This window comes from Taudactylus pleione, unplaced genomic scaffold (genome assembly GCF_031769625.1).
Source record: "Taudactylus pleione unplaced genomic scaffold, aTauple2 ptg000689l, whole genome shotgun sequence".
NCBI classification, from domain to species: Eukaryota; Metazoa; Chordata; class Amphibia; order Anura; family Myobatrachidae; genus Taudactylus; species Taudactylus pleione.
The window spans coordinates 330,190-354,072 of record NW_028285091.1 but is presented as its reverse complement, the minus strand read 5'-3'; the positions used below and the strand labels follow the sequence as shown (position 1 = coordinate 354,072).

Genomic DNA, 23,883 nt, shown 5'->3' with positions numbered 1-23,883 from the left:
GGCTCTGAATGAGACCCACAGTCCAGCCAGCAAAGCGTTACAACGACTAATTGAAGGACTGTGTAAGATATCTTAGCACCCTAGGCAGAGTTTTAACCTATAGCATACTCCTATACCAATACCCACTCCCCAGCCCTTCAGACACTCCACATTTGTAAAATAGAAAATAAAAATAGTAACTCGTACCTGTTTCTAACAGGCTGTCGCTGCTGCAGTCCAGATGCAGAATTGTGTCCAGGATACACTGCTGCCAAAGAGCAAATGCAGGATTTCTAGAAGTGGATACCAAATGTTAGAATTTGAAAAAATATGAGATATGGTAAGAACTTACCCTTGTGATCTCTATTTCTACGAAGTCCATAGGGTTCCACAGGATACCTTGGGGTATAGGTGTGACGTCAGTCGCAGGGCACCAGAGAGTTCAGCTTTCAGCCTCCCAGGATGCACTAGGTCCCCCTCCTATACCCCGCCCCCGAGCCAAGGCACCTCAGTTAGTTACCAAACCATAGGCCGGAGGAGGAGAAGGAAGAGAGAGAAAAAAGATCTGGACACACACAAGAATCACATTCTCACCAGAGGGAGACGGAAAAACCGGTGACCAGAGCAAAGCCCATCTGCAGCACAGGTGCGACAGGGCGGGAGTCCTGTGGAACCCTATGGACTTCGTAGAAATAGAGATAACAAGGGTAAGTTCTTACCATATCTCATATTTCTACTTCAGGGTCCATAGGGTATCCACAGGATACCTTGGGGATGTCCCAAAGCAGTATCCTTGTGGGTACGCTCCTGTGCAGAAAGGAGAATCCGCCGCCCGAAGGAAGCATCCTGAGAGGCGAAGGTGTCAAACCTGTAATACCTCACGAAGGTATGGACAGAGGACCACGTAGCAGCCTTGCAGATCTGGACTGCAGAGGCACCACGTCGAGCTGCCCACGAAGGACCCACAGACCTAGTGGAATGAGCCTTCAGAGAAGGAGGAACCGGCAGGCCTTCATGAAGATAAGCTTCAGAAATAGCCATACGGATCCAGGCTGCCAAAGTTTGCTTTGAAGCAGGCCAACCCTTTTTACGGAAGCCATAGAGGACAAACAAAGCGTCCGACTTCCTAAACGAAGAAGTGCGGTCAACATAAGTCCTTAAGGCCCGCACAACATCCAAAGAGGCCTCACCCACAGAAAGACCCGGCAAGTTAAAGGCCGGAACAACGATTTCCTCGTTAACATGAAACTGGGAAACAACTTTGGGAAGAAACTCGGGCCGAGTGCGGAGTACTTACCTGTTCCCATGAAAAACCAAGAAAGGGGGTCTACAAGAAAGAGCCCCTAACTCAGAAACACGTCTGGCCGAAGCAATAGCCAGAAGGAAAACAGTCTTAGCTGTTAGCCATTTAAGATCCACTGATCCCAGTGGTTCAAACGGCGGTCCTTGGAGAGCCCTCAGGACCACAGCCAAATCCCAAGGCGCCACAGGTGGAACAAAGGGCGGCTGAATGCGGACAACACCTTGCATAAAGGTGCGCACATCCGGGATTGTAGCAATCCTACGGTGAAACCAGACAGACAGGGCCGAAACCTGTACCTTCATAGAAGCAAGGCGAAGCCCATGATCTAGTCCCGCTTGCAGGAAGGCGAGAATCCGAGACAGACGAAACTCCCGCGATGCATAACCTCTCGGTCGACACCACTGGAAGAACGTATGCCACACGCGATGGTATATCCTCGCGGAAGACGGTTTACGAGCTCGCAACATGGTACGCACCACAGAGTTGGAAAACCCCCGGGACCTCAGCATGGCCGTCTCAACAGCCACGCCGTCAAAGACAGCCGAGTCAGGTCCGGGTGACGACAAGGACCCTGAGACAGGAGGTCCGGTCGTAGCGGCAACCGCAGAGGACTGTCCACGGACAGACCCTGAAGGTCTGAGAACCAGTGCCGTCTGGGCCACGCGGGAGCTATCAACAGGAGCGTCTCTCCTTCCTGTTTGAATTTCCGGATTACCCGTGGAAGAAGGGAGACCGGAGGGAACAGGTATGCGAACCAGAACGTCCACCGGACGGACAGAGCATCCACCAGAGACGCCCCTTCGTCTCTTGTGCGAGACCCGTACACCGGCAACTTGTTGTTGTGCCGGGACGCCATGAGGTCGATCTCTGGAAGACCCCATCTATCCACCAGTAGTTGAAAAACGTCCGGGTGTAGGGACCATTCCCCCGAATGAACGTCCTGGCGACTTAGAAAGTCCACCTCCCAATTGAGCACTCCCGGGATGAAGACCGCTGATATGGCCGGAAGATTGCGCTCCGCCCAAACCAGGATCTGAGACACCTCTACGAGAGCCGCCCGGCTTCGGGTTCCTCCTTGCCTGTTTATGTAGGCCACGGTGGTAGCGTTGTCCGACTGGACCTGTACCGGGTGACCCTGGAGAAACCGATGTGCCTGCTGGAGAGCATTGAAGACCGCACGGAGTTCCAAGATATTGATTGGAAGCTCCGCTTCTGTCGGCGTCCACCTGCCCTGGAACAGATGTGGACCCGAAACTGCTCCCCAGCCCCGAAGACTGGCGTCCGTTGTCAACAGGACCGTTGTCAATTTGGAACCCAGAACGGACTTCCCTCGCTGAGGTGGGTCGTCTGTAACCACCAAGCAAGGGACAGGCGAACCTCCGGAGTGAACACAATCGTCTGGGACTTCAGAGACTGAGGCAGCCCGTTCCACTTTGACAGGATCAGGTGCTGCAGAGGTCTGGAGTGAAACTGGGCATATTCCACCATGTCGAACACCGACACCATGGAGCCCAGTAACCTCATCGCCGAGTGTAGAGACACCCGGCGGCTGTGCAGACAACTGCGCACCCTTGACTGTAAAGCAGAGATCTTTTCCTCCGTCACGAAAATCTTTTGCTGTCCCGAGTCCAATAAGGCTCCAAGATGCAGAATCCTCCGAGACGGGATTAGAGTGGACTTCTGCCAGTTGATTAGCCAGCCGTGCCGTTGCAGCAGGGCAATGGTCAGGTCCAAGTGGCGTAACAGGAGCTCTGGAGATCCCGCCACCAATAACAGGTCGTCCAAGTACGGCAACATGCGGACTCCCTGCAGCAGCAGAGAAGCCGCAATGACCGCCATCACCTTGGTGAAAACACGTGGTGCTGTCGCCAGGCCAAAAGGTAACGCCCGAAACTGGAAGTGGTCGCTGCGGATTGCAAACCTGAGGAACTGTTGATGGCGCAAAAGAATATGGACATGCAGGTAAGCGTCCTGTATGTCCAATGACACCATGTAGTCCCCAGGTTCCAGCGCCAGAATGATGGACCGTAGGGTCTCCATCCGAAACTTCGGTACCCGCAAAGACTTGTTGAGTGCTTTGAGGTTGAGAATCGGACGATACGACCCATTGGGTTTCTGTACCAAAAAAAGATTTGAATAGAAACCCTGGCCCCTCTGGGAGAATGGAACAGGCACTATAACTCCAGCCTGGAGCATAGTGTGCAATACCTTCCGCAGCTCCGTAGCCTTGTTCCGGTCTGATGGTAGACCCGTGGTGAAGAATCGAGCCGGGGGTCTGTGCCGGAAGGAGAGGGCGTACCCGTGGGAGACCACCTCCAGAACCCAAGTGTCTGTCGTAGTGACCGACCAACACTGGGCGAACTGCAGCAGGCGGCCTCCCACCCTGGGATCCCCCAAAGGGAGGCCCGGACCGTCAGGCCGCAGGCTTGTCATCTGGCTTGGGGGCCGGACGTCTGGTACTCCATGCCTGCTTCCGGGGCTTGACCGATTTCCTAGGGCCAGCCTGACGAGGAAACGACTGTGGTTTGGGCCTGCCCTGGGCCCTAGATGACCGAAAGGACGATGGTCCAGAACCAGAAGGAGCAGCGGCCGATGGGAGACAAGCCGATTTGGCTGCCGCCAGCGTGGCCACAATCTTATCCAGATCCGGACCGAAGAGAACTTCTCCGGTAAACGGCAATGCTTCCAGAACCTTCTTGGAATCTGCGTCCGCCTTCCAGGATCGCAGCCACAAGGTGCGATGAGCAGCTGCCGCTGCTGAAGAAATTCTAGACACCAGAGTACTAATGTCTAGAGCCGCCTCGTTGATGTAGGTGGCCGAATCACGGAGATTGCCAATCAACTCCGCCTGTTCGGCCGGACAGTCGGAATCAAAAGAGGCCTCTAATGAATCCGCCCAGCGCTCCATCGCTCTGGTAACCCAGCAAATGGCCATAGCCAGCCGTGCTGCCCCCCCCGCAAGGGAATAAGCGGACTTCAGGCAGATTTCCACCTTGCGGTCCGTAGCATCCTTAAGGGAGGACATGGATGGCATCGGCAATGTGGCACTACGGACAAGACGGGTCACGTGAGAATCCACCTGTGGAGGGGATTCCCACTTAGCAAAATAATTATCCGCGAACGGATAAGCCACCGCCAGGTGTCTCTGCGGCTGGTATCTTTTGCCAGGCTGTTTCCACGCCTCCTCTAAATGGTCCACCAACTGACCCGAAAGAGGAAAGACTGTGGCATCGCCCTTCACGTCTTTGAAAAAGGCATACTTAGACTTAGCCGCTGGGGGAACTTCGTCCTCAATCACCAAGGCTGTGCGGACCGCCCGAATAAGTCCAGGAATATATACTCTGGACTTAGCATCAGCGTCCTTAGTATGGAGAGGTTCCTGATCGTAAGGATCCAGAATCTCCCCATCATCAGACGTCCCTTCGTCATCCTCATAAGGAGCGGACAGAGACGCCACCGGCCGTTTATGAGGCCGCATCACAGACTCCCCTTGCAACACATCCGACAAGTGCTGTACAGAACTCGTCAGGGAGTTAACCCACGCTGGCTCCTGAGAAACCGGGAGCGGGGAAATAGGGAGACTGTGGGGTACCACCAATTATCGTGGGAAACCCTGCATGGGTGACGACACCACAGACTGCTGGGACAAACCCATCGGAGTAAACGCGGGCTGCGGAGCTAACTGGCCCACTAAAGCTGTTAGCGCCTGAGCGAAACAAGCCCAGGGCGGCTCCTGTACCGGTGCTGTAACCGTAAGAGGCCGCGCCATGGACAAACACTGCCGGCAAAGGCCCTCCGCGCTACCCTCCCCCTCCGCTAACGGTACTTTACACGTGGTACACTGTAGCCGGAGGGGAAAATCACTTTCAGACATGGCACCACATATGTGACCCCTCTCACCAATTATATATTAAATAGGCGAGAGACCACCCTGCAGCACCGCAAGGGCTTAGCAGAAAGAACAGGGACAGTAATAAAGCTGACAGTCTTGAGAAGAAAAGTTACAGGCAGCAGCGCTAGCACAGTCACATACAATGCAAAGAAAATCAATTCCTGCACTAACAGCGCTGATCACTCAACTACACAGACACAGGGCCTGGTAGGACACAGCGCTGCATACACAGACCTGACCACAGCGGAGGAGAGGTATGCGGGGGGACCCAGACCACGATGCTTCCAATGCAGGCTTCCAGCAGCGTTCACCATGCTTCTGAAAAGATGGCCGGCGAGGAGCAGAGAGAAGGCTGGCCTGGGGGAGGAGCTCTGACACAGGGCCAGTCAGCACAGTGCAGAGAGGGCTGTGTGCAGCGGGGGAGGCGCCGGCTGTGAGACAGGGAAGGCGCGCTCCCCTGGCATGCATTTAACCCCTGGGACGCCGCAGCGCTACCGCTCTGCTGCGGTCCGCTGTCCCAGAGGGTAGTGGAAGCGCAGGTTGGTCGCCTGGCTCCACGCTGCAGCCAGTTCCCAGGGAGCCCCCTGCCTGGGGACTTAGGACCATGTGATCAGCGGGGACCCACCGCGGGACCCCGCTGCTTACTTCTGTCCCCCTTGAATCCGGCCATGGTCCGGAACATCTGGGGTCACCGCTAGCTGTGACCCCAGATGCCCACCAGCATCCCCGGATCAGTACCGGCGTTCTGGTACCGGCGGGGTGTAGGGAAGACAGCATGGACGTCAAGACTGACTGTCCATGCTGTTCATCCAGATGTGCAGCCACAGCTGCATGAAGAAAAAGCTTCAGGGGCTCTTCTAGCCCCCACTCCAACAGGTGCACCCGACTCCGGCCAGGCACCAAACTAAACTGAGGTGCCTTGGCTCGGGGGCGGGGTATAGGAGGGGGACCTAGTGCATCCTGAGAGGCTGAAAGCTTAACTCTTTGGTGCCCTGCGACTGACGTCACACCTATACCCAAGGTATCCTGTGGATACCCTATGGACCCTGAAGTAGAAAAGAAACAACAAAAAAATTGCAATAACCCAGCAACAGTAACATACAATACAAAGAGCTTCCTAGTGCATGATTTACAATACAGAGCGCAATCTAGTGACCGCCCTACAATACAGATATCATCCCAGTGCCTGCCATTAAATAGAGAGCATCCTAGGGCCCTCAATGCATTATAGAAAACATTGTAGTGACCACCAGACTGCATATCTTAGTCATTAACCACCTCCTCAATAATGTTACTCAACCTCCTCACACTCTTCTCCACACTTGTCATTCTTAAGAGAGAGAACTAGCGGTCGCTACTGCGGTCACAGTATTAAATGTCTGGGACTGCCAAAGCCAGCATGCTGTAGATCAGTGGTGCTCAAACTCGGTCCTCAGGACCCCACACAGTTCACATTTTCCAGGTCAAACAGCAGGTGTATTCATTACTCACTGACACATTTTAATAGATCCACAGGATACACCCAACCTAATTATTGGAGCTGACTTAGGGGGTCATTCAGACCCACTCGCGAGCGGCAGTACGCTCGCAAGTGGGTCGATGTTCCCCACTGCGCATGCGCACGACGCAGGGAGCTCTGTCGTGCGCATGCACGAGACCCGGGGAGCGACGGGCTTTCCATCGCTCCGGGTCTCGCACCAAAGGGAGCGTGCTGTCGATGTTGATTGACAGCACGCTCCCTTTGGTGGGCGTGCCGGCCAGACGGAGGCGTTCCCATGGGAACGCCTACCGTCTGAAGCCGGGCCCACTGACATCACTAGTGATGTCAGTGGGAGTGATTTTGGCTCTGATAGAACCAAAATCACTCTAGGGCTTGCGGTTGAATACCTCAACCGCAGGCTGTTGCTCGCAGTGGCGGTGGTCGCGATGGTCAAGACCATCGCGACCATCTTTTTGGCCGCTCGCATATGCTGTGGGTGGTCACCCACAGCTATACGAGCGGCCAGGAGGCCGCTCCATTTTCATGGAGGAGGGCCCTGATTCAGAGCGAGCGCTCTGGTCAGAGCGTCCGGCTCTGAATCAGGCCCTTAATACCCTACATGACATTTCTTTAGATCACTCAAGACCTCCACTCGATCTTTCAGTTCATCGCATAATGGCATACCTTTATTATGCTCCCACCACACTTTGATTGATGCCTGGAGATTGAGGGAAGCATCCAGTCGGGAATTTACACACCACTCTCGGGTTCATGACTCATTCACCAGAATTGATTACATACTGGTTGCGGAGACTTTATTTCCAAGAATTGCGAACACTTTCATAGATAATATTATAATCTCAGACCATGCTCTGGTTGTCTTAGACTACCTCCTACCTTTGGCGCTTCCAATCCTTTCTTTCACAAAGAAAAGACTTTCAAATGTATCTAAAGGCAAAATGGCAAGATTATTTGGATGATAACATAGAACACTGGGCCTGATTCAGAGCCGCTCGCTCTGAATCAGGGCCAGGCTTTTTTTTTTTTGGAGCGGCCTCCACCCACAGCTATCGCAAGCGGCCATGATGATGGTCGCTATGGTCAAGACCATCGCGACCAGCGGGCTTGCGACGAGACCCTTGTGGTAGGGTCTCGTTCATCGCAAGCCCCAGAGAGCTTTCGGCTCTAACAGAGCCGGAAGCTCTCCACTGACATCACTTGTGATGTCAGTGAGGCCGCCCCCAACGGCAGGCGTTCTCATGGGAACGCCTCCGTTTGGACAGCCACACCCCCGGCCCACCCACCAAACAGAGCGAGCTGTCACTCACCATCGACAGCTCGCCCCCTTTGGTGCGAGAGACCCGGAGCGACGGAGTGCCCATCGCTAGCCGGGTCTCGCACATGCGCACGACGGAGCCGGCGCTGTGGGCCACCATCGACCCGGTTGCGATCGCTCAGCACTTGCTACCGGGTCTGAATCAGGCCCACTGGGACAACCCGATGCTACTCTGTGAAGCGTCCAAGGCAGTCATGAGAGGGCATATTATATCTTATTTGGCCAAGCTTAATAGGGACGGGAAGGAAAAGTTGCACTCTTTAAATAGTAGACTCCGCCAGTCCCATCAACAATTCTTATCTTGTAACACAGAGGTAGATTATCTTCACAACAAACAAGTTTTGGAGACCTTTCTCCTAAAGGAAGCCAAGCTTAAAACGGATTATACTAAAAACAACTATTTTAGATGGGGAGGTTAAAGGGGCCTATCCATTACCCGACTATGTGAACAATCCGACCAAAACCAGGAGGTTTTGGTCTTATTCAGAGATAGGAGGTCTTCTCATGGGAGGAGGCAGATAGGAGGCAGGCGTTCTCATGGGAACGTCTCCGTTTGGGCAGCCACCCCCCCGGCCCGCCCACCAAAAGGGGGCGAGCTGTCACTCAACATCGGCAGCACGCCCCCTTTGGTGCGAGACCCGGAGCGACGGATTGCCCATCATTAGGCGTGTCTCGCGCATGCGCACGACGGAGCCGGCTCCGTTGTGCGCATGCACTGTGGGCCACCATCGACCCGGTTGCGAGCGCTCCGCGCTTGCGACCGGGTCTGAATCAGGTCCCGTGTGCAGAGCTGCCGGGGAGAGTTTCAAGGGAAATCGTACACATCGGCTGATCGTGTGCACATCGGTATGTGTGTGGGCACCTTAATGCGGAGTACACACTGGCCGATATATCGGCTGCTCAATTGAATCGGTGATATATCATGTGTGCATCAGCCAGTGTGTAGTACAGAGCAGACGATATGTCTGTGATATAAGGTGCAGCCAGTGAGGGTGGGATGGGAATAATGAGCCGGTGATATAAGGTGCAGAGAGTAACGTGAGGCGGGAGGTATGAGGGCAGGACCTAGACCATGATGCCACAGCCTAGTGATCCCTACTCCACAGCCGCAAGGTGCAGCCGGATAATGGTGACATTACAGCGCATCAGCCATGTATCTGCTCTATCTGGAGCTGCAAGCGCCTAATTATGCCTCTGTATAGGCAGGAACTTACCGACAGCTCCCTCCCAGTCACGGCTTCTGCAGCTGCTTTTTGTTGCCCGGGAGATAACCACTTACACACCGCACTTCCGGCCTGTGGGTTACCTGAATTCGGGGATAACCGGGTGTACACACAGGGCTTCCAGTTCCTCCTAATTTCCGCCCCCTGCGGTGACATCATCCGGGTGACTGAAGCTGAGTAGGCGGCATCGCTGTGTCTGGCAGCGGGTAATGTTATGTTATATGTATTATATAACACAGTAGCAGCAGGGCCCTCTCTTCTAATGTTATTATTGTTTTACAGGGGAGCCGTCTCTGGTGCCCCGTTATATAATCACAGCTGCAGCGCCCCCTGGTGTCCTGTGATTATTATATGAGGACTTATGTCCTATTAACAGTGGAGCAAACTATGCAGAATTGTTATTATAATATAGGTGGAGCAGGCTCTAGTGTCCTGTTATTATAATATAAGGAAGCTGACCCTAGTATCCTGTTATACTGATGGAGCAGGCTGTGGTGTATTGTTGTTATTACACAGCTAGCACATGTTTATTACAGCAGGTGCTGTAAACAAATATTAAACATATTGTACTCTTGTTTTCCTTGTTCCCCTCTCCCTGTGTCTGGACCCCTTCCGTCCTCCAGTGTACTCTCCCCTCCCACCCCTGTTCCCGTCTCCACATGTCTGTACCCCTACTGCTCTCCTGTGTACTCTCCCGTCCGCCCCTGTGCCGCCTCTTCCCGTCTCCATGTCTGTACCCCTCCTTCCTCCTGTTACTCTCCCCATGTCTGTACCCCTTCTGCTCTCCAGTGTACTCTGCCCTCTCATCCCTGTGCCCCTATATTCCCCTCAAGTGATAGCATAGAGACCTCAGACAGCTCCTGGACGTCTGATGCTAGTATTCCCTGCACACTGTGGGCTTTATTCAGCAGAGCATGCATGTACACTGCTGAATGCAGATTCCAGATGATCGGTAATCTGCGCAGGCGTCGGACCTGTAGTGCGTATGTGTTTCGTGTTATCGCACGCAGAGGGGCAGCAGACTGTCAGTGATTGTTGCTGTTTGTGGGCGGCAACGGCCTCTGTTGAGGGGGAGAGAAGAGGCCATAATCTCCTTTTGGATCAGATTTCATGGCTTCTTTCTTGTATCTGCGCCGCCCGACATGCGCAACCCCACGGCGCCAGGTGCGGACAGCCGCAGGGGGAGAGGGTTAGGGACTCCCGGGGGGGACATAGGGTTAGGCTAGGGGAAGGGGGGGGGGGGTTAGAGTTAGGCACCCCCCCCGGGAGTGTTAGGTATAGGCTGCGGGGATGGGGAGGGGGGGGTTAGGCACTAGGGGGGAGGTTAGGGTTAGGAACCCCTAAAGCAGGGTTGGGGGGGAGGGTTAGGGATAGCAGAAATACTTACCCTGTCGGGATCTTATGGTGCCAGTCTTCCAGCGTCGGGATTCATACCGATCCCCACCAGAGGCTGTGTCTGGGTGATGCCTGTATCATTGTGTGTGTCAGGTTCCTATAAGGTGTCAGGATGTCACTGTCTATGTCTCATTGCAGGAGGGGGAGTATATATAGAGGAACACAAGGATTTATACAAGGACGTGATGATGGAGAATCCCCAACCACTCACATCACTGGGTAAGAGGAGACTAATGGGGAGCAGGTTCTCTGATTACCTATATACACATCACCTGATAATCACATATATACAATGTATTCAGTCACTGTGTGTCTCCTACAGATGGACCCAGTAACAGAGATACCCCAGAGAGATGTCCCCGCCCTCTTTATTCCCAGGACTATACAGAGGAGAATCACAGCACCCCACGGGAGCATCAGGTAGATGGGATTTAGGATCTCACCAATATACCACAGTGACTGTCACTGCATAATGTGTAGAGCAGCGGTGTATGTCGTCTACACTGATATTGTTCTGATCACCCTCAATTAATGTAATTATATAATCCTTAGAAAAAGAAGCATATAGCACAATAAAACATGCTTTATATAGCCCTCATTGGGTATAGTATCCAAAATAAAAAAAAAATCTCTTCAAAGAACATGATGGCATAAAATATTGCCCAATAGTTGCACCGTGTGAATTTGAAATAGTGTATGCCCACACTATTGTTAGTAAAAAACAGACATTTTTTGTATAGAAAATGATGACTGAGCGAATAGTACCATATCATAAAGATTAGTAGCAGAAGAATGCAGAAAGTGCTAGTGCAATTGAAAGATATCCATTAAATATACTTATCAACCGGTATTAAATGGATATAAAGCAGCAACCAATATGAGTCAAAGTGCTAGTGCTATTAATTACACCAGTGGTTCTCAAACTCGGTCCTCAGGACCCCACACAGTACACATTTTCCAGGTTACCCAGCAGGTGTAGTCATTACTCACTGACACATTTTAAAAGATCCACAAGTGGAGCTAATTATTTCACTTGTGATTGTGAGGAGACCTGGAAAACATGCACTGTGTGGGGTCCTGAGGACTCAGTTTGAGAACCTGTGAATTACACCAACTGATTATATTCACAATTATGTCACTAGAAAAAAGGGGAAAGTGCAACATGCAAACATACATGAATCACATGAAAATAAGATAAATTAACCCCTCTATCGGCTAACAAGTTCACAGGGATAAGCAATAGAGTTAATTGAAATGCTATACTAAGTTGTTATGTTTATTAGGAGACATGAAAAAGTTATGAGGTGAAAATGAAATAAATATGGACAAAATGTAATCAATTGATAAATGAATCACTGCATATATCACCAATAAATGCAGTGATAACACGGACCTCACAGTTCTGCGATTGTTGAATATGAATTAAATTTGAGGCGTCCCTCAATGTACAATGATCACATATAATGAATCCTCATAGGAGAGTGCTGATATTGAAAGATAGTGCCTGTGTACTTACACGGAACAGGGATCTACTGTTGCCAATCTCACATAAGTATTGGACTGGAAATGAGAGTCCCTGACCAAAGACACAGTGAAGGAACAAAAGGTACTTTCTCTGCTGTCCGTGCGGGCAGTGTATTCTCCCTGTTACCATGGCATTGCAGGGTAAGAAATACATAGGCGGCAACTGATGAGAGTCTCGTGAGAAGAGATAGGAAAAGTACCTGACAGCACGACAACAGGGAGAGGGTGAATGTGCCTGGAACTGCAGTCCGTGTGTGTGGAGTTCCTGTGCGCACAGAACTCCCATGGCCCGACGCGCGTTTCGCTTTGAGGCTTTTTCAAGAGGAGCCAGTCCAATACTTATGTAAGACTGGCAACAGTAGATCCCTGTTCCGTGTAAGTATACAGGCACTACCTTTCAATATCAGCACTCTCCAATGGGGATTCATTATATGTGATAGTGTTCACTCTGGCGGCAGGCAGGGCGCCGGAGCTGGAGAGGGCAACTTTGTGTGCGCCCGAAAAAGGGGCATGGCCATGAAAAGGGGGCGTGTCTATAAGACTCGTCCCCTTTTCGGCATTCTTGGGGGCGTGCCCGGCACTTACGGACACGCCGGGCAGCCTCCAAGCACTGCAGACAGTGAGAATAGATGCCGGGCGCATGCGCCCGGCGTCTATTCTCTGGCGGTGACCGGGTCACCGCACATTTCTCTACCTGCGGGACACTGCGACCCGTGGGTGAAGATGGCACCCGCAGGCTGTGTGGGCAGGGCGTTTTTTGCCCTCCTTCTGGAGGGCAGAGTGCTTTTTGCCCTCCAGAAGGAGGGCAGGGTGCCACGCCCCGCTAAAACAGCCTATCGGGAACGCTATGTGATCATTGTACATTGAGGGACGCCTAAAATTTAATTTATATTCAACAATCGCAGAACTGTGAGATCCGTGTTATCACTGCATTTATTGGTGATATATGCAGTGATTTATTTATCAATTGATGACATTTTGTCCATATTTATTTAATTTTCGCCTCATAACTTTTTCATGTCTCCTAATAAACATAACAACTTAGTATAGCTTTTCAATTATCTCTATTGCTTATCCTTGTGAACTTGTTAGCCGATAGAGGACTTCATTTATCTTATTTTCATGTGATTCATGTATGTTTGTACGTTGCACTTTCCTTTTTTGTAGTGACATAATTGTGTATATAATCAGCTGGTGTAATTAATAGCACTAGCACTTTGACTCATATTGGTTGCTGCTTTATATCCATTTAATACCGGTTGATAAGTATATTTAATGGATATCTTTCAATTGCACTAGCACTTTCTGCATTCTTCTGCTACTAATCTTTATGATATGGTACTATTCGCTCAGTCATCATTTTCTATACAAAAAATGTCTGTTTTTTACTAACAATAGTGTGGGCATACACTTTTTCAATTTCACTCGGTGCAACTATTGGGCAATATTTTATGCCATCATGTTCTTTGAAGAGATTTTTTTTTTATTTTGGATACTATACCCAATGAGGGCTATATAAAGCATGTTTTATTGTGCTATATGCTTCTTTTTTCTAAGGATTATATAATCACAACAGTATTTTCTCTTATTTAATTTTTTGTTTCAGTCTATTTTTATTATATTAATAATAAAAGTAAATTTTTAACTACATGTGACATAGTGTGCCTCAAACACAGGAGTTTTCTCTTTCTCTCTTACCTTTAAAACAAGTTAACTTACTCCTTGGGAGCACCTTATCACTACGGCATACCTATTAATAGATTCTCATTAATTTATTTACACCTCTTATTCCTAAATTGGGGAATATCTCTTCCAATTACCTGTGCTGCGTCCCCTTTTTTCCACTATCCCCCTTTCCCATATATATATATATATATATATATATATATATATATATATATATATATATATTCACCCTCAATTAATGAAATAAGACATTATTTAATTAAATAATTGTTTTGTGGGTTATTTAGGGTGAAGATTTGACTGATATTAAAAAGGAATATATAGAGGGAGAAGAAGAGACGTATATGACTGATATAAAGGCAGAAGAAATAGAGGGAGAAGAAGAGACGTATATGACTGATATAAAGGCAGAAGAAATAGAGGGAGAAGAAGAGACGTATATGACTGATATAAAGGCAGAAGATATAGAGGGAGAAGAAACGTATATGACTGATATAAAGGCAGAAGAAATAGAGGGAGAAGAAGAGACGTATAATGCTGATATAAAGGCAGTAGAAATAGAGGGAGAAGAAGAGACATATGTGACTGATATAAAGGCAGAATATATAGAGGGAGAAGAAGAGACATATGTGACTGATATAAAGGCAGAAGGTATAGAGGGAGAAGAAGAGACATATGTGACTGATATAAAGGCAGAAGATATAGAGGGAGAAGAAGAGACGTATGTGACTGATATAAAGGCAGAAGATATAGAGGGAGAAGAAGAGACGTATGTGACTGATATAAAGGCAGAAGATATAGAGGGAGAAGAAGAGACGTATGTGACTGATATAAAGGCAGAAGATATAGAGGGAGAAGAAGAGACGTATGTGACTGATATAAAGGCAGAAGATATAGAGGGAGAAGAAGAGACGTATGTGACTGATATAAAGGCAGAAGATATAGAGGGAGAAGAAGAGACATATGTGACTGATATAAATGAAGAAGATATAGAGGGAGAAGAAGAGACGTATGTGACTGATAATAAGGCAGAAGAGATGTATGTGAGGGGTGATCAGCAGTGTAAGGAGGAGGAAATCCCTACAGGTATCAGCACAGGTGAGTAATAAACACTTATTACAGAACAGAGGGGCTGATTCATTACGGATCACTCTTGCGATCGCAGCTCCATAATCGCACGCAGATCTGCTGCAATAATATGCTAATGTTTCAAATCACAAAGCCGTTGCACGGCCATCATAGAGACGCCCACTTCCCCTAACTCACATCCGTAATACCTTGCAGTCCTGCGTATACATCTATACCATCAAGGAACATCGGCCCCTCACGCACAGTTACAGCAGGTCTGACCTTACTTAGAATTGCTAATCTCGTCGCACACAGTAAGTACACAAGCTGCGTATGCCGTCGCAGTGGCTAATTTATGAACACCACTGTAACTGCGTTCAAATAGACAGGCACTTCTCCGTTACCCTGACCACTCCCCTGTCCCCACCCCCAAATGCTCACTGACTGTCACTCACTCTGCGATGTCTTACTGCGCTCTGTGTGATCGCAGTTCAGCCAATGCACACTGCGGTGCATGCCCAATAGGCAATAATCAGACGTCTGCATGCATATGCGGTTGCAATTGTGATCCATGATGAATCAGCCCCAGAGTCACATATTCTCCTTGTTCTGTCACTACAGCAGTCTCTTATTCTATACACTCCTCTGTTAGTACAGCAGTCTCTTAGTCTGCACCCTCCACTGTCAGTACAGACATGAAAATACAGTGCAGTGCCAAAAGTCATGGGACAGCTGCATGTAAAGGTAACGGTAAGTGGCGTCGCCGTACTGTAACGTCTTGGAAATACCCAGACTTGCATCAGTTAGCCGCCGGAGCGGCGCTGGTCCCAGGGACCAACATTACACCTGCTTGTTCCATTTGTCTGTGAGTCGCAGGAGCAGTTGGTTCCTAGGGAGACTTTGGAGCTTTGAGTCCACTGGGACAGGTGAGATACTGGACTGCGGGTTTTGGTCTGGAGACCTCCCGCTATTATATTCACCGTACCAAGTTTTTGTTAGCTCCACGGCTCCGCAACATAAGGAGTCACTATACCCTATATCAGGTTTTAACAGAGTGAATATACCTACTTTACAGATTGATATCATTCTGGTTGCTAATAGCAACATATGCTGATTACCATCAAGGCTCTACATAGAGTTTAACACATCTATCTTTTTTTTCCTATGATATATTGGAAACAGTATGTGTTTAGATTATTAATGTAACATTCAATCTCTTTTTTACATTCAATGTGCAATGTTTATATATGTTTTTAGAGTTGAACTGCAGTTCATTTTTTTTTATATGTTCAATAAAATAATAATATATTTATAATTTTCACAGCCTATGTTTTTTATATAGTGATTAGCGCAGACACCTTATTTGTATTTTTTTGTTCCTTTTCGAGGGTGATTTGCAGGTATCCCTCTGGTGTCAGCAGCAAGTCTCTATATTAGACAACACCTGAGTGATTAGCGCACCAGTTTTTCTTTCTCTTGCATCCGTTGTAATCTGACATTTCGTGAGTCAGTTTGCTCATGACACGGCGACATGAATTATCGGATTTCACATGGGGCATGATAGATGGTGCCTGATGGATGGGACATTCCATTTCCAAAGTTGTGCTGACAATCAACATTCCTCGGTCTAAAGTGCCACGTGTGTACCAGGAATACCTCATGGATGGCATTACCACCCACCGTGGACAGAGCACTGGCCGACCATGGTGCTTAATGATCATGATCAACAGTGTCTGATCAGATTTGTCTGTGGTAATAGACAAGCGACACTGACTCAAATCACATCCACATTCAATGCAGGAGATACCAGAAGCCTATCCAGCGGTTCAGTGCTGTGTTCTTTAGCTTCCATGGGATATTGGATCCGTAGAACCACCAGAGTGCCCCTGTTCACACTACAACACCAGACACAGCACCTCACCTGGGCTCGTGTCATTGCTAATTGGACCCTGGAGGACTGGCAACATGTGGTTTGGTCCGATGAGTGCCAGTTCCAGGTTGATGGTAGGGTTAGGGTGTGGCGCAGACCCCATAAGGGCCATGGACCCCAGTTTTCAACAAGCCACCGTGCAGGCTGGTGGTGATTCCATAATGGTGTGGGGTGTGTTCAGCTGACATGGGTCGGGTCTGCTTGAACACGTCATTGACCAGTAAACACTAAGTCGCATTGCTTGATAACCATTTGCAGCCCTTCATGGACTTCAGTACCCCCAAAACTACAGCAGTAGAATGCACCTTGTCATCAGAATGGTGTGGCCACCACGTTCGACCAACATGAACTCATTTGAACGTTTTTGGGACGTGGTGGAGAGGTCTATTCGCAATAAAGATCCTGCACCTACAAATATCAGGGAGCTGTAGGAAGCTATCCAGACAGCATGGTTCAACATCTCTCCAGTGGTCTGTCATCCACTTGTGTAATCGTTGTCAGATCTAGTTGCTGCACTTCGCCGGAGTAGATGGGGTCCTACATGATACTACGCATGACTTTTGGCACTTCTGTGTATATCTGCCAAGTGGGGGTGTCAGGAGACATCAGCCCCTATTAGATTTCACTGGCTACTTAATCACTAGGTCAGAGGAGACTTTCATTTATTGTAATGAAGAGTAGTTGTGTTAGTCGCATATGTACAATGTACCCAGTCACTGTGTGTCTCCTACAGATGGACCCAGTAACAGAGATACCCCAGAGAGATGTCCCCGTCCTCTCTATTCACAGGATTGTACAGAGGAGAATCACAGGACCCCACAGGAGGATCAGGTAGGTGGGATTTAGGGTCTCCCCAAATACCAAAGTGACTGTCACTATATAATCTGTAGAGCAGCTGTGTGTGTCTTATACACTGATATTGGTCTGATTACTCTCAGTGAATGACATCAGACATTATAAGGAGGTTGGATACAGATGTACTTATGCGCTTCGTGGTTGTGATGTGGGCGTGTGCACTGACAACACTGTGTACTCCAACTACTACTGAGCGGTGTATTGTGTGGTGTCTTCATGTCCTGTAGCAGGATCTCTGGTGATGAGCCTCCTCCGTACGGATATGGGGGGAGCTGGAATAATGATGATGAATATGCTGCAGAAAATGTATCGCTGTTACATGCAGTGCAAGAAGGATTACGTATGAGCGCCGCCATAGAGAGTCGGGAAGTGGGAGAGGGTCATATAGGGCAAGTGTTAGCGTATTAAGGAGGTGGAATAGGAAAGCAAAACTGACCAGAGGAATAGGATGGAGAAGTAATTTCATAATAGACACGAAGATAGAAAGGGTAAGTACTACGGGCACACAATGAAATCCGTAATGTGGTATAAACGGAATGAAATATAAGATAAAATATACATAAAATAGAGATAAAAATAGGGATAAATGGCATTAAGATGATAGTAATAAGAAGTTATATTGGTGGAGACTTGGAAATGGGGTTAGTAAATATGGAATAGCGTAGGTAATGTGGTTACATTACACTGATAGGTTATAAGTGGAGCAAAATCTAGTAAATTAGGACAGATAATAGTTATTTGGAAGGATGAATACCATTAGATATGTAATTAATAGTAGCAATGAGGACAGTTGCTGGCTATGATCTAGACCAGGGATGGGGAACCTCAGGCACGGGGGCCGTATAAGGCCCCTGGAATCATTTGGTCTGGCCCTCTGAGCTTTTTTCCATTTGCCTCATCTGGCTAGCAGGGTGCCTAGAATCTATGCAGCAGTGCCGCTTGGAGTATCCTTAGGACGCTTCAGACGGTCACACAGCTGCTCTTACAGCTCTCCGGGAACAGCCTCAGGATGCTCCGGGCATTGCTGTTATCACTGGCGATTGTGGCCACGCCTCCATCTGATGTCACACAGAGGGGGCGTGGCCTGCAGCTGGCCCGCAGATGACGTTATATATATCAAAATGGCCCTCGGCAGAAAAAAGGTTCCCCACCCCTGATCTAGACTGACAAGGAACTAGTGATGGGTGCAGGTACGTGAATAGAGAAGTAACTGAGATACTGAAAGCTGGGGGTCCGTGTGACAGGTGAGAGATGGTGGTCTATGTATAGAGGAGCGGTGATATGGATGGGAAAGCTGTGATAGTGTAGCTAGTGGGAAGCTGTGGGATAGAGAGATTGGGGTTATATATTGTGTGCTAACAATATGGGATGTATGTCAGTAAGTGAATTAAAGTTTATAATGTGCAGTATAAGGAAAGTGCAGGGCGGATTATATGTAGGAAAGTGCAGTTGTGCCAAGCAGGTAAAGGAATAAGAAAGGAGAACACAAGAAAAATGATCTACATTAAAAAATAGAAGTACAGATAAATAGTGGGTCAATATAATTAAGCAGGAAGAGTGCAGACAGTGTAAGTAGTCTTCCGTAGGCTGTAGAGAGTGTCCTGAACGCGTTTCACCATCAGTTTGAGGCTTCCTCAGTGAGGTCTCTTTCAAGGCTGACATTTTACTTTGTTTTTTGTTTTTAGGGTAAAGTTGTAACTAATATTAAGGAGGGAAATATAAAGAAAGAAGAAGAGACGTACGTGAGGGGTGATCAGCAGTGTAAGGAGGAGGAAATCCCTACAGATATCAGCACAGGTGAGTAATAATCACTTATTACAGAGAATACTGTCCATGTCTGTGTCTGAGGTACTTCTGTAACTATTTTATTTTTGTATATTTATGAGGTGAATTTTATTCTAAGCAATGTCTGCAAAGTGCCGTCTGAGCCCCTTGTGGAAGCCAGGACCGGGCGCTCACCAACGTTGCACAGTTTCCCTCACACCCCATAGAGACGTGCAGGAAAATGTGCACTGTAAATCCACCATGTTCTACTGTGATGTGCTCTGCTCCTGTTCACCGTGTAGAAGAGAATTTCCCCTATTTGAGGAACGCTGTGTATACTAATACAGCCACCTATACATATATAATGATGCACATTCTGGATGGTTTCTAGAAAGCTACGTTAAAGATGTGCCTAGAAAAGGACCCCGATCAAGAGGATATCAGTGATTTCTCCTGAGTCTCCAGGTAGTGGAGACATCTCGCCAGCAGACTTAGCTGATGCCCACACACTCCCCAGCTTCCTATTTTCCCCCTTCCTATGGCCTTGGCATTGTGCGCAGGCCCTCACCATCGACCCACTTGCGCGCGCATAGCGCTTGCGAGCGGGTCTGAATGAGGTCCCTAATCTTTAATAGAATGAAATATTCTCATGATGAAACTTGTACGCTAATTAAATGCAGACACTACGGTGCGCAATAAGTGGCCCTCCAGCTGCTGTGGGACTAGACATCCCAGCATGCCCTGCCACAATTTTGCTATCAAGGCAAGCTAAAACTGTGAAATGACAGAATAATCAGGACCATAAGAAAGGAGGTAGTTGTACGTTGAATGCTTAGCATGGCCTTAACCTTGGGTTCGATTCCTGTTGAGCACAGGGGTATTGAAGAATAATTTTGAATTTGATTTAGTTAATCAATATTATATTCTATACAGTATATTTTTAAAATGTACATTTTGGATTGCTCTACAAGTGAACAATGGTAAAACGAAAACTTGCAAATGTCGCAGCCACATACAAGTCACTGCGACATTATTGCAAGCAATAAGATACTGTACTGTAAACTGTTAGAGGATATGTCATTTAGTACAAGTCTTATCATGAGAACATCGACTGCGCATGCAACATATTAGCAGCCATGTTTGTGACTTTTACGCAACAAAATCCCCTGTGCACAGCTGCTATGCTGGTTTGCCGTACTCTACATGTGCAGCTTTATAGCAGCTACGTCCACGAGCAGTAGGCCTGTCAGGGCTTGTTATACTGTAGTGCCATCTCCATCCACTGCTATTGTATTCAGGAGCTGATTCAGAACCGCTCGCTAGAGGCGTTCACACGCAGCTGTCAGCTGCTAATATATGCAAAAGCTGCGATCACACGGTAAGACATTAGTACGCCCTCTGTGTCTTAGCGTGCGATCGCGGGCTGTATGTAAGATGCCCTTAGCCAGTCATAAGCTGCCCACTTTTCCTTAGTAGCACACGTCATCTCCAGGAAGTGTATGCAATTATCAGTAACATCGAGTACCATCGGACCCATACGCAGCACTTGTGGTTGACCATTCCTCACCTCAAGCAATTTGATTGCTGCAGTGTGAAACACAGCCAGGTGACGTGTCCTATGACACTGCGTGTAAATTATGCACACCCCTGAAACGTCGTTAGAACGCACAGGCATACCTGCGTTCACACCACCACACCCCCGTATTCATTGACTTTCACCTGTCACCACCCACAAATGGCTCGTCCTTTCACTCATTCTTGCGAGCCATCTGTGTACAACGTGCAATCGCTTCCCGATCGCAATGACAGGTTTGCGCACACGCACTGCGTCTTATACGCAAGCGCAGATAATGAAAATCGGCCAGCTACATGCGAACGCAGCCTAGCGAGCGGGTCTGAATGAGCTCCTGAGTTCCATAGTTTTCGTCAGTGGAGCAGTGGCCACCCAGTGGTTATTCTGTGTATTGCATGCCGTGGATTCAGTCACGGCTCACTGCACGCTTCCACGGTATTTCATAACGTGACTAAGCCGCCTTTATGACGCCACCTGACCAACAATGAGAGAGGACACATTTGTACCTGTTCTAAGTGCAGGGCTAAATTGTCACGTAGCTGCACAGAACCGTGTGCCCGGTGGGCAGCTTGTGAGGCCGGAGACAAAAGGTGAATCAGCCGAGGGAGCATTGCCAGAATGGGCTAAGTCAATGGTCAGCACTATTGCAGAACTTACCCATGTGCTGGCACGTCAGTCTGTGGCAAATGATGTTGCCCCACCCCCCTTTCCAGGCCGAATTTCAAGTTCTTATTCCTTCTGTTTCCCAGTGAAGGGAGGTAGCAGGTCTAATGCCACGGATCTAACAGCAAATGTGAGGCCATTCTCAAGGCTGTTTTTCCTGTTTCACTGCTCACCATGGTTGGCTAGAGGGGTCCACAGGAGCTGGCACTTATAGATGTGTCCTTGCCACCTTTGCTGCAGCCGTGCCAGGTCCCGTGAGACTCTGCTTGCACCAAGTGTCTTTTATGCGTCTGTTTTTGCTGAAGATGCATCCAAGTCGCAATGCGACGTGGCGAGGACGCACCAGCAGAAACTGCTGATTAAGGCCCTCATTCAGACCCACTCACGAGCGGCTGTCCGTTCGCAAGTGGGTCGATGGTCTGCACTGCACATGCGCACGACGGAGGGAGCTCCGTCGTGCGCATGCGCGAGAGGCGCTGAGCGAAGGACTTTCCTTTGCTCGGAGTGTCTCATCAAAGGGGGCGTGCTGTCGATGTTGACTGACAGCACGCCCCCTTTGGTGGGCGTGCCTGCCAGACGGAGGCGTTCCCAAGGGAACGCCTACCGTCTGAAGCCGGCCCCACTGACATCACTAGTGATGTCAGTAGGAGTGATTTTGGCTCTGATAGAGCCAAAATCACTCCTGGCCTTGCGGTTGAAAACCTCAACCGCAGGCTGTTGCTCGCAGTGGCGATGGTCGCGATGGTCAAGACCATCGCGACAATCATCCTGCACGCTCGTATATGCTGTGGGTGGTGACGCTCTGAATCAGGGCCTAATTCTTCTATATCTGTGTGCGACTGAGTCTCTAAATCTGTAAATAAGTGCTACATGCAGCTGCTGGAGCTTTTTCCATTCTAAGTTCCGTTGTGCGTCATATACAGATTCAGGTGCACACAAATAATCATGAGTCTCCTCAAGTTAATCAGCACAGTCTGCTGGTGCATCCTGGTCATCACATTGGGATTAAGGCACATTTTCAGCAAAAAAGACGCCCAATGCTAGCAGAGTACCACGGGAGCTGGCGGCTCTCTCCAGTCGTGCTGCGTGGCGTATTGAGACTAGATGTTTGAGGACACGTCTGTACATGTAGATATATCATTAAGACACAAGCTCCTCCCCTCTGCAACATTGGTCTCCCGTGTTCTTTAAGTGCCCATGGGAGCTAAGCTTTATCTGCAGTGACTGTGGTCTGGTGCAGTCCTTCTTTGTTGGGGTAAGGTTTTATTACATGTAAGTTTTCTGCTCATTGTTACTTAGGTTATGTGATGCAGGCTTGTAAGACCGCGGCACTCCGAGAGCTACCACAGTGGTGGCCACAGATTCTCCCACCAAGGAGATGAGTCCTGGGCTTCTCTGTCTCAGACCTTCCCCCTCATAGGGGAAGCCGCAGGATGGAGGCTCCGGATGTCGCATCTCTCTACGTGTACTTTATATTGAGTCCTGATATACTGGCTAATGTGTGATGTCACAGTACTCTCTACGTGTACTTTATATTGAGTCCTGATATACTGGCTAATGTGTGATGTCACAGTACTCTCTACGTGTACTTTATATTGAGTCCTGATATACTGGCTAATGTGTGATGTCACAGTACTCTCTACGTGTACTTTATATTGAGGCTTGTTATACTGGCTAATGTGTGATGTCACAGTACTCTCTACGTGTACTTTTATATTGAGTCTTGTTATACTGGCTAATGTGTGATGTCACAGTACTCTCTACGTGTACTTTATATTGAGTCCTGATATACTGGCTAATGTGTGATGTCACAGTACTCTCTACGTGTACTTTATATTGAGGCTTGTTATACTGGCTAATGTGTGATGTCACAGTATTCTCTACATGTACTTTATATTGAGGCTTGTTATACTGGCTAATGTGTGATGTCACAGTATTCTCTACATGTACTTTATATTGAGTCCTGATATACTGGCTAATGTGTGATGTCACAGTACTCTCTACGTGTACTTTATATTGAGTCCTGATATACTGGCTAATGTGTGATGTCACAGAATTCTCTACGTGTACTTTATATTGAGTCCTGATATACTGGCTAATGTGTGATGTCACAGTACTCTCTACATGTACTTTATATTGAGTCCTGATATACTGGCTAATGTGTGATGTCACAGTACTCTCTACGTGTACTTTATATTGAGTCCTGATATAC

General features: G+C 48.5%; 2 pseudogenes across 1 annotated transcript in view; one reads left to right on the top strand and one right to left on the bottom strand.

Moving 5' to 3' along the window:
* Window positions 1-9,466, bottom strand: part of LOC148477783 (uncharacterized) — a 35,864-nt pseudogene extending 26,398 nt beyond the window's left edge. Inside the window, exons 1-2 of the transcript XR_015872471.1 lie at window positions 9,205-9,466; window positions 187-272 (exon numbers count right to left, since the gene is read on the bottom strand). The product of XR_015872471.1 is annotated as an uncharacterized LOC148477783 (transcript). The remainder of the gene's footprint in view (window positions 1-186; window positions 273-9,204) is intronic.
* LOC148477782 (uncharacterized) lies at window positions 3,078-23,053 on the top strand (annotated as a pseudogene).
* The last annotated feature ends 830 nt before the right edge of the window (window positions 23,054-23,883 follow it).